Source organism: Panthera onca, assembly GCF_046562875.1.
Source record: "Panthera onca isolate mPanOnc1 chromosome Y unlocalized genomic scaffold, mPanOnc1 haplotype 2 h2.ChrY_unloc_1, whole genome shotgun sequence".
NCBI lineage: Eukaryota > Metazoa > Chordata > Mammalia > Carnivora > Felidae > Panthera > Panthera onca.
Window position 1 is genome coordinate 2,886,910 of NW_027675864.1, and position 9,633 is coordinate 2,896,542.

The following is a 9,633-nucleotide window of genomic DNA, read 5'->3' on the forward strand; positions in this document are numbered from 1 at the left end:
ATCAGTTAATGATTTCTGATTCCATCTTTAGAGGAACTAAGTATTGACAAAACAAACATCTTGTAACACTGAATGTACATTCATATTGTCAGAGGGACGTCATACACCAACTTAGAGCTACTCAGAGTAAATAGAGAATTACATGGAGCCAAAGTATTCCCTGCAAATGATATTTTGTTTTTATATTATATTCTGTTGATTTTTTCCAGCTTTTTTATATTGTTCCTTTTTTTTTTCAAATCCCGATGATTCTCCAATATTAAAGTTTTAGTCATTTATTTAGAGGTGAATTTTAAAATCACGGGTATCTAGCTAAAACTGGCTGACTGAAGAGAGTTTCCAGTTTCCATGAATGCAAATTAATACATTCAATTAAGGGAACAAGCTTGAAAGCCAGATGTTGCTGTACCCCAAGGATAGGCCCCAGCTAGTTGAGAATCAGTGAGAATAAATTACCTTTAGATAGCTCACAAACAGGACCTTCTTAAATTTGTCTTCAGTATACACTCCACATGATAAATTAATGACAAGGAAAGTAAAACAGAACCACAGCAATGACTGCAATCTGTACAGTAGAAAAGACCTTCCAGAAGATAAAACATGTGTGTACAAGTTGTACATTTTACAGATTTGAGGGTTACCATTCGCACTATAGTTCATATAAATCATGCCCCCTAGAACTGTGCAGTATACAGCTTGTGCAACCAATAGCAACAAACTGAAAACATTCTGATGCTGGTATAGAATAGCAAATATATGAACAAGGAGTACAAATTACAACTGAAGTTATAAGGTGTATAAATTGGATTCATATAAAAGAAAAAAAATCTCTAAATTGCACTTCATTATTACTAAAACTTTTGCTTAGTAAAAGACTCTGTGAAAAGAACAAAAAGACAATCTATGGACTTGGAGAAAATATTCCCAAATCATATATCCAGCAAAGGTCTTGTGTCCAGAATGTCATATATTGAAGTGCGCAAAACGATGCTCCACAACACTAGGCTTCAGGGAAACACATTAAAACTGCCCTGAGATACTGCTATACACATATTGAAAATGTTTTTTTCAATCTTTACTTATTTTTGAGGGATAAAGAGAGACAGAGTGTGAGCAGGGAGGGGCAGAGAGAGAGGAGATACAGAATCCAAAGCAGGCTCCAGGTTCCGAGTTGTCAGCATAGAGACAAACATGGGGCTTGAACTCACAAACCATGAGATCATGACCCGAGCTGAAGTCAGCTACTCAATCTACTGAGCCAACCAGGAGCCCATGAAATATATCTATTTTTTAAAGACAATACCTAATACTTGCATGTGACCCATAAATCTGACTCCTAGACATTTGCTCTAGAGAACTGAAAACTTATGTTTATAAAACAAAAACAAAAAAACATGCACACAAATGTTTACAGCAACTGTAATCATAACTGACAAAAATGGAAAAACACAAATTTCCTTCAGGAAATGAATGGTTAAACAAACCCTGGTATATCCGTACAGGGAAACACTAAGAAACAGATGTATTGTAAAGGCATGATGTTGAATGAAAGAAACCACTCTCATAAAGTTACCTACAATAAGGATCCATTTATATGCTATTAAAGTTGGAGATAGATGGTTGCCAGGCCTCAGGGGTGGGGTGAGAGTGATTCAACATGAGGGAATTCTGGGAGCTGATGGAATTGTTCTCTTTGTGTCTAATTTTTTTTTGGGGGGGGAGACAGAGAGTGAGAGTGGGGGAGGCACAGAAAAAGAGGTAGAGAGGGATAATCCCAAGTAGGCTCCGGGAAGTTCATGAGCATGGGCTCAAACTCAAGAACAGTGACATCATGACCTTAGCTGAAATCAAGAGTCGGATGCTTAAGTGACTAAGCCACCTATGTGCCCCAGGAACAGAACTCTTCTGTATTATCACTGGGGTGACATTTACATGAGTATATACAATCTTTAAAACTGAAAGCACTATGCACCAAAAGAGTTATTTTATATAATGTTAATTACACAACAAAAAGCATTTTCAAAAAATACCACATCTGTCCTCATCTCTCCATTTCCTGCGTCCACACTAATTCCTGTCATGTTCACCTCTCCTGGTCAACTGCAATGACTCCTTTCCTGATTTCCTCGCAATTACATTCTTCAATCTGTCTTTCTAATAAACTTATGAAATATTACTCCTGAATAAAGTGTTATAAGGAAAAAAAATAAGCCAGATCTAAATAGCTGCACCTTCCTTAGATCATACATGTACACCACTCCCTATGGTATTTGTAACATGAAGACCCAATGTGCAAATACAATAAGAAGCCAAGGGGAGCCTAGTGGCTCAGTTAGTTGAGTGACCTAATCTTAGTTTCAGTTCAGGTCATGATTTCGCCATTTGTGGTTTCAAGCCCCAGGTCACTATCTGCACAGAGCCTGCTTGGAATTTTCTCTTCCCCCTCTCTCATCCCCTCCCCTTCCTCACACACACTGTAAATCAACCACCCACCCACCCACCCAACCAACCAACAAACATTAAAATAAAAATAAGCAGCCCAAATCGTAGGGTTTTAGTATGTTACACATTTATCCCATAGTTCAAATAAAAGCAAAGAAAACTTGACTATCGTGCTGGAATTATTTTTCTTTCTTATACCCAACTCATTTTGCTCACTTGTGGTTCATTTCTGTGTCTCCTCCTCTAAATGCAGTGCCCACTTCCTCTGGCAGTCCTAGTTGAAGTGAATTCTAACTGCTTCAACTCAGTACCTTCTTCATTCTGTTGCCTTTGTCATGAAGACCTGGAACAAAAATCCGTGAAAGAATGAACACCCCAGGCCTGGCATGCCAATACTAACACCTGGCAAACAGCAACAACGTCCCAGAGACAGCAACTAGCAAACAATCCGTTGTCTATGTAGGAAACATGAGCGAGAAGATGGAAGAAATAGAACTTCCCAAAGGGAGCCTGAAAAAGAAAACCAAAAACAAAATCCCCTGGCGTTAAAAAGTGAAAACAGGTAACACCAAGGTTTATCTCAATGTTATTGCAGGTGTTACTGGATAGACTAGATGAACCTGAAGCAAATGATTTCTAAACAACAAAAACAACAACAACAACAACAACAACAACAACAACAGTAGCAGCAGCAACAACAACAAAAAAAGAGTCTTCTAAAATATGCATTGGTGTAATTTAGCAGATAATCAGAGCTGCAGAAACTAGCTTTATGTGGGAATAATCAGAATACCATAGCTACTCAGAGGAGTCATGCTTATTGCGAATAACTGTTGCTCAGGTGGTGTGATCACTGTATCACACAAAACCAAGTAAGGGTGTTAAAAAGGAGGAGGGAACACATGCAGGGCAGCAGATGCCAGAACACATGGGGTGAATCAAGGGCTCAGTGAAACAGGAAGACTTAATCACAAAGTGAACAATTTGCCTGAAAATGCGGCAGATTCAGGCCAGCACACAGGCCTCCAGGCTCCCTGGCAGGAGTCCTGGGAATACCAGGAGCAAAGCAATGAACTTACAGCTACCAATCACTTCCCTGTGGCAAGCACGTTACCTGATAAAGCATCTCAATTGACCCTGTGTACAGAAGAAGGAATTGAGGCTGAAGGAGATGTTATAATTGCTCAAGGTCACAGAACTATGAAAGTTATGGAAATGGCCATTACCCCAAGCACTCTGACTCCTTAGTGCATTACATGCTGTCTCAAGTATGCAAAACTCAGCTTCAGTAACCCTTTTACATCTTTTTAAGTAATTTTATTTCAAAAAGTTTTGATTGTTGTATTTTCATTTTTATTTGCTTTCTTATGTCTTTTAATTTCTTTTCTAATTGTCTGGTTGACTGATTTGTTCTTTACTAGGATGTTTTTTTACCTGTATGCTTTTAGACGTTTAGCAGGCTTTTTCCTGTAGTTTATGTCAAGTTCTAACCATTGTGATCTGAGAGTGTGCATGGTGTCATCTCAATTCTGTTATATTTATTGAAGGCTTTTTGTGACCCAGTATGTGGTCTCTCTTGGAGAATGTTCCACGTGCACTCCAGAAGAAAGTATGCTCTGCTGCTTTGGGATGTAGAGTTCTAAAATATCTGACACGTCTTTCTGGTCCAATGTACCATTCAGGACCATTGTTTCTTTCCTGATTCTGTCTAGATTTTCTGTCCATTGTTGTAAGTTAAGTATTAAAGCCCCCTACAATTACCACATTTTTATCAATGAGATTGTTAATGTTTGTGATTAAATGTTTTAAATCTTTGTGTGCTTCCGAATTCACTGCATACTCATTATAATTGTTATTATAATTATAATTATAATTGTATAATTGTTATAATCATACTGTCCTCCTGATGGACAGACACTGTAATTATTTAATAATGCCCTTAAACATCTCTTGCTACACACTTTAATTGAAGGTCAAGTTTGTCTGATATAAGTATGGCTAATACAGCTTCCTCTTGACTCCCAGTAGCATGAAAGGTAGTTCTCCATCCCCCCACTTTCAATAGTAAGGTGTCCTCAGGTCTGAAAGGAGTCTCTTGTAAGACAGCAAATAGATGGGTCTTGTTTTGTAGTATCCATTCTGATACCCTATGTCTTTTGGTTGGAACATTTATTCCACTTCCATGCAGTGTTATTATGGAGAGCTATGGTTCCGAGGCAGTGTGATGTCTGTACTTTTCATGCTTGTACTGGTGTCTGTGGCACTTTGTGATACTTGCGACATTTTCCTCATAGAATCCCGCTTAGGATCTCTTGCAGGGATGGTTTAGCGGTGATGAATTCCTTCAGTTTTTGTTTGTTTGGGAAGACCTTTACCTCTCCTTCGATTCTGAACGGCAGGCTGGCTGGATAAAGGATTCTTGGTTGCATATTTTTCCTATTCATCACATTGAAGATTCCCCTATTCCTTTATGGCTTGTCTGATTTCAGTAGATGGGTCTGCTCCTATCCCAATACTTCTACCTTTGTACGTTAACGTCCACTCATCCCTAGCTGCTTTCAGAATTCTCTCTTCATGCTTGTATTTTGCCAGTTTCACTACTATATGTTGTACAGGAGATCAACTCAAGTTACATCTGAATAGAGTTCTCTGTGCCCGTTTGGTTTCAATGCCAGTTTCCTTCCCCAGATTGTGGAAGTTCTCAGCTATGATTTGTTCAAGGTCATCTTTACACCCCTTTTTGCTCTCTTCTGGAAATCCTGTGCTATGGATATTGTTCCATTTGATTACATCACTTAGTTCTCTAATTCTGCCCTCTCGATTCTCAATTTTTTCTCTATCTTTTTCTCACCTCCTTTCCCCCATGATTTTATCTTATATCTCATTTAGTCTCCCCTCTGTCTCTTCAATCCGCGCTGTGGATGCCTCCATTTTAAATTGCACCCCATTTATAACATTTGAATTCATCATGACTACTTTTTATTTCCTTGATCTCTGCAATAATGGATTCCATGCTGTCTTCTATGCCTTTGCCAATCCCAACGATTCATCTTTTGACTGTTATGCTAAATTCTGATATGTAACATATATCTGTTTTGATCAAGTCGTTAGCTGTCCACTTCTTCCCGGAACTTCTTTTGAGGGGAGTGCTTCTTCTGTTTCATTGTTTTGGCTAGTTTTCTCTCTCTTATGAGGTTTAAAAGCTTGTTATTTGCTCTGCACCTGCAAGAATTGCTATATGAAATGGGGGTCACGCCCTGTGCAGGTTCTAGCCCTGAACGTAGTGTTTCTTGGAGAGTGTTACTTGCTCTCTGTTGTGGCATTGGCTCTTTGAGTTCTCTACTCGTCATGATGTTTTTGACCCTCCACAAGGTGTGCATTTATTTGTCCCTTGAGGTAGCCCTGGAAAGGAAAACAAACAAACCAACACACAGGAAACAAAGACATGGAAGGAAACGTGCAACTAAAAGAAATAAATGGACACACACACGCTCAGACACACAGACAAACAGTCTGAAATCAAAAACAAAACAAAACAAACAAACCAGAAACACCAGCTACAAGTAAAGAACACGGTAGAGGTGTTGCTCTTGGAAGAACACATATAAAGAGGGAAATGACAGGAGTGGGGAAAGGAAAAAAATATATATATATATATATTTTTTATATTTTATATATATATATATTTTTATATATATATATATATATATATATATATATATATATATATATATATATATATATATATATATATATATATATATATATATATATTGACCAGCCTGGGAGGCCAAATGGCTTAATGCAGAGAGAGAGAGAAAGGAAAATAAGGAAGGAGGTGTGGGAACAAAAGGAAGATAAGTTTACCCAGGCAGAGAAATTAGATGGCTTGATTATTCCAGAGAGAGAGAAAGGAAAGTATAGAAATATAGGTAGGAAATGTATCAAGGGAATGGATTATAAATGTCCGCTTAAACGAACCAACAAGCAGAGTTATCAACATAAAAGAGGGAAGAGAGAGGAAGGGAGAATATGTCTAACTAACAAGAGTTGTCCCGGAATTAATCCAGTCTATGCAGCATCACTGGTCCGGATGATGGACCTTCCTGGTTCCACAGCGCCTACCCTGCTCCATCAGATAAGCAGGTACCCAGCACAGAGGGGCGTGGTTTGGGGTAGGCTGGTCCCACCTCCACTATGGACCATCGGACTGATCCCTGAGGCCCCGCCTTGGTGCTGGTGGTGGTGGCGGTGGTGGTGGTGGTGGGGAAATGGTGATGCCCAGCCTCTTCTCCATGACCTGGTGGACTCCGTTCCAGTTGTCCTCATTGTGCCCAGGGCACACGCAGGGTGGTCCTTCTTGCTCCGCTGACTCCTTTGGCATAGCGCTTGTCCAGGATTCGCAGACCCGTTCCGTGTGCTCTGGCACTGGGGAAGTGCCTCTCTGTGCTGCTACAAATGTCTTCCTGGCTATCTTTGTGCTGCTGTGCTTCAGGGAGCCCCGCCTTTTCCTGCCGTGGACTGCGCTGCTGACCTCACTGTTGAGCTTGGGCATGGTGGATGCAGGCAGGCATTGTTTTGTCCCAGAGCGACGCCCCCAGGGAGGGGGCCACTTTCTCCTACTGCAGACTGCGCCCTAGACACAGCCACTGATCCGGGGGGTGGTGGATTCAGGCAAGCTTTGTTCTCTTGCACAGCCCTCCAGGGAGGGGCTACTGTCTCCTTCTGTAGACTGTGCCCCTGATCTACCCCTGAAACCAATGCTGGCTCCTCTCCTCCCCAGGTGTGGAAACAGGGAGCCTAGCCCCAGACCCAAGAAAGCCCCACAGTTAGAGATAAGATCCCTCTCAGTCCCAGTCCGAGGTTCTCCTCTTATCCACATACAGCCCTACACTTCCCGAGCCACTCTTTCTCTTACTTTTGTCTCTCCGCAGAAGGGGATCTCTTCCCTCCATTCCTACTTGGCCCAATTTTTGTACCCCAGTTCACAATCAGCCACCTGTCATTTCTCAAGTTGTCTCATTTCCTTCAGGAGTATTCAGTGTGTTTTCCTCGCAGACTTTTGGGGTTCAAAATACTTTGGCTTCAGCACTTTGTTTGAGAGACATGGGATGTGCAGATCCCCCTACTTCTCCACCATGTTGACCACTCTGCCCCAGAAGGATTTATTTATAAATTGATGGACATCAAATTCTAGATCTTATTTTCTGATTAATGTTCTTAGGATTAACCTCAGGACATACTTTTCGTTTTAAGAAAAATTCCCTGTGATTTGAATCCTTTGAAAATGAATTGAAGAGGCAATCCGATAAAATATCACATTCCCATACTGGGACTTCTCTCTCCATCTCTCTCTCTCTCTCTCTCTCTCTCTCTCTCTCTCTCTCTCTCTCTCTCACACACACACACACACACACACACACACACACACACTTCCCACAGTCTGTCAGGAATTTCTCTAAGGTGCCCTCCAACTCCATGGCAAGTACATAAACTTCACCAGTATTCAGGACTAGACATCCTCACTAAGGTCTGCCCAGAACAAAATGGAAGAAAACAGCCTCTGTCAGTCCCACTCTCCTGCTTGTGCAGTTTCCTCCCTCCTGCCAGGTCACCCTGACCCCAACCCCACCTTGCTGTCAAAGCCCATTCTATAACTACCTGAGAAACCTAGCTAGTGTTTGATTCTACAGCAAAACGCAACAAAGTTCCAAAAGGTCTCAGCCCTCTCAGGCCAATGAGTCACCAGGAAAACACCAGGCCAAAAATCACACTAGGGGAATTCTCATTCCAGCTGTACCACTTCCTGGCTGAAGATGCACAGTGAAGCTGTCATCCAACAACAGTCTAGCTCCACATCTGTAGGCCTCTAGCCCACCTGCATTGCTACCAGGCTTGGGGAAACATCCAACGATTTTGTTTCTTGAGCCCTTTCTGGACTGTGTTTGCTTTGTTTAAAATGTCTACCTCTAGGATAAACTACATTTTGAGATACAAATATGCACAAATATGCAAATTCCCCAAGGGAAAAGACACATCCAGGAGTCTGTTCTTGCAGTCTTCCATATTCCAAAAGCACTGATTTCTACCGTGTACATAATTAGAGAGAAGAAGCAGGCAGACACCTGCCCAATGACAATGGAAGAGCAACAGAATGTGATGTAGAGCCCCCCTGATGTAGTAGCTGGAAGCCCAGAAGTCAAGAATTACCCACAACCACCACGGAGGCAGGGGTATACCTCGAGAACAGCGCCTGGCACACAGAGTCCCTCAGTCAGTTTTCGGTGAGTGGTGAATAAAGCCACAGGTGGACCAATAAACCGACAAGCAAGCGAGCAAAGGCTGACAAGGGGAAATCCACCTGTTTTATGGTGGTATAGAGAAAGTAGGTGCTTTTAGCAATGCCAGTAAGAGGGTAAACATTATAGAACAGGCCAATTAGTGAATTCTGTGGGTGGAATGTTTTCTCCTAATTACAATGGGCAGCTTATCCATCCTCCATCTCTGAAGCATATGGTAAGTGGACACCACATGCTGGCGACAACAAGTTCTGGAGTAAAGGAGTGGAAGTAACAAGTCTCCACCTTTGCTAGCATGCCAGCTTCCATTTACAGACCCTCCATCTGCCCCCTGGCCCTTTCTTCCTCCCACCCACCCCGATTACTCCCACGTATTATGTCCTTACTGCAATCTTGCAATCCTTGGTTTTGAACCATCCTTCTAATCTGTTGTGTTGTTGTTTGTAAGATCTGTCATTTATCTACGTAAAAACCTGGGAATTTTAAACAACTATACAGCTGCACGGCTCATGCTAGGTATTTAAACCTTGACATAATTTAGTTTTCTGTTTTTCATTATTTAATATATTTTTTAGAATTACCTTCTGCTACAATCACATAAATATTAACTTGAGTAATGGACATCCAAGTTTCCAGCTTATCTGTTTTTGTATCGGTGATTAAAATCAATCCCTATGTCATTGCCTTTTTAATTAACCATGGTTATGTTTTAGTTCTTTTATCACTGCAATACTAAATTCTCTATTGTCTTCTATGCCTTTTTTCAAACCCAGTGATTAATCTTATGACAATTATTCTAAATTCTTGCTGTTATACTGCTTTTATCTATTTTGATCAATTCTTTAACAGTCACTTCTCCTGGAATTTCATCTGAGGGGAATTCTTCCGTTTC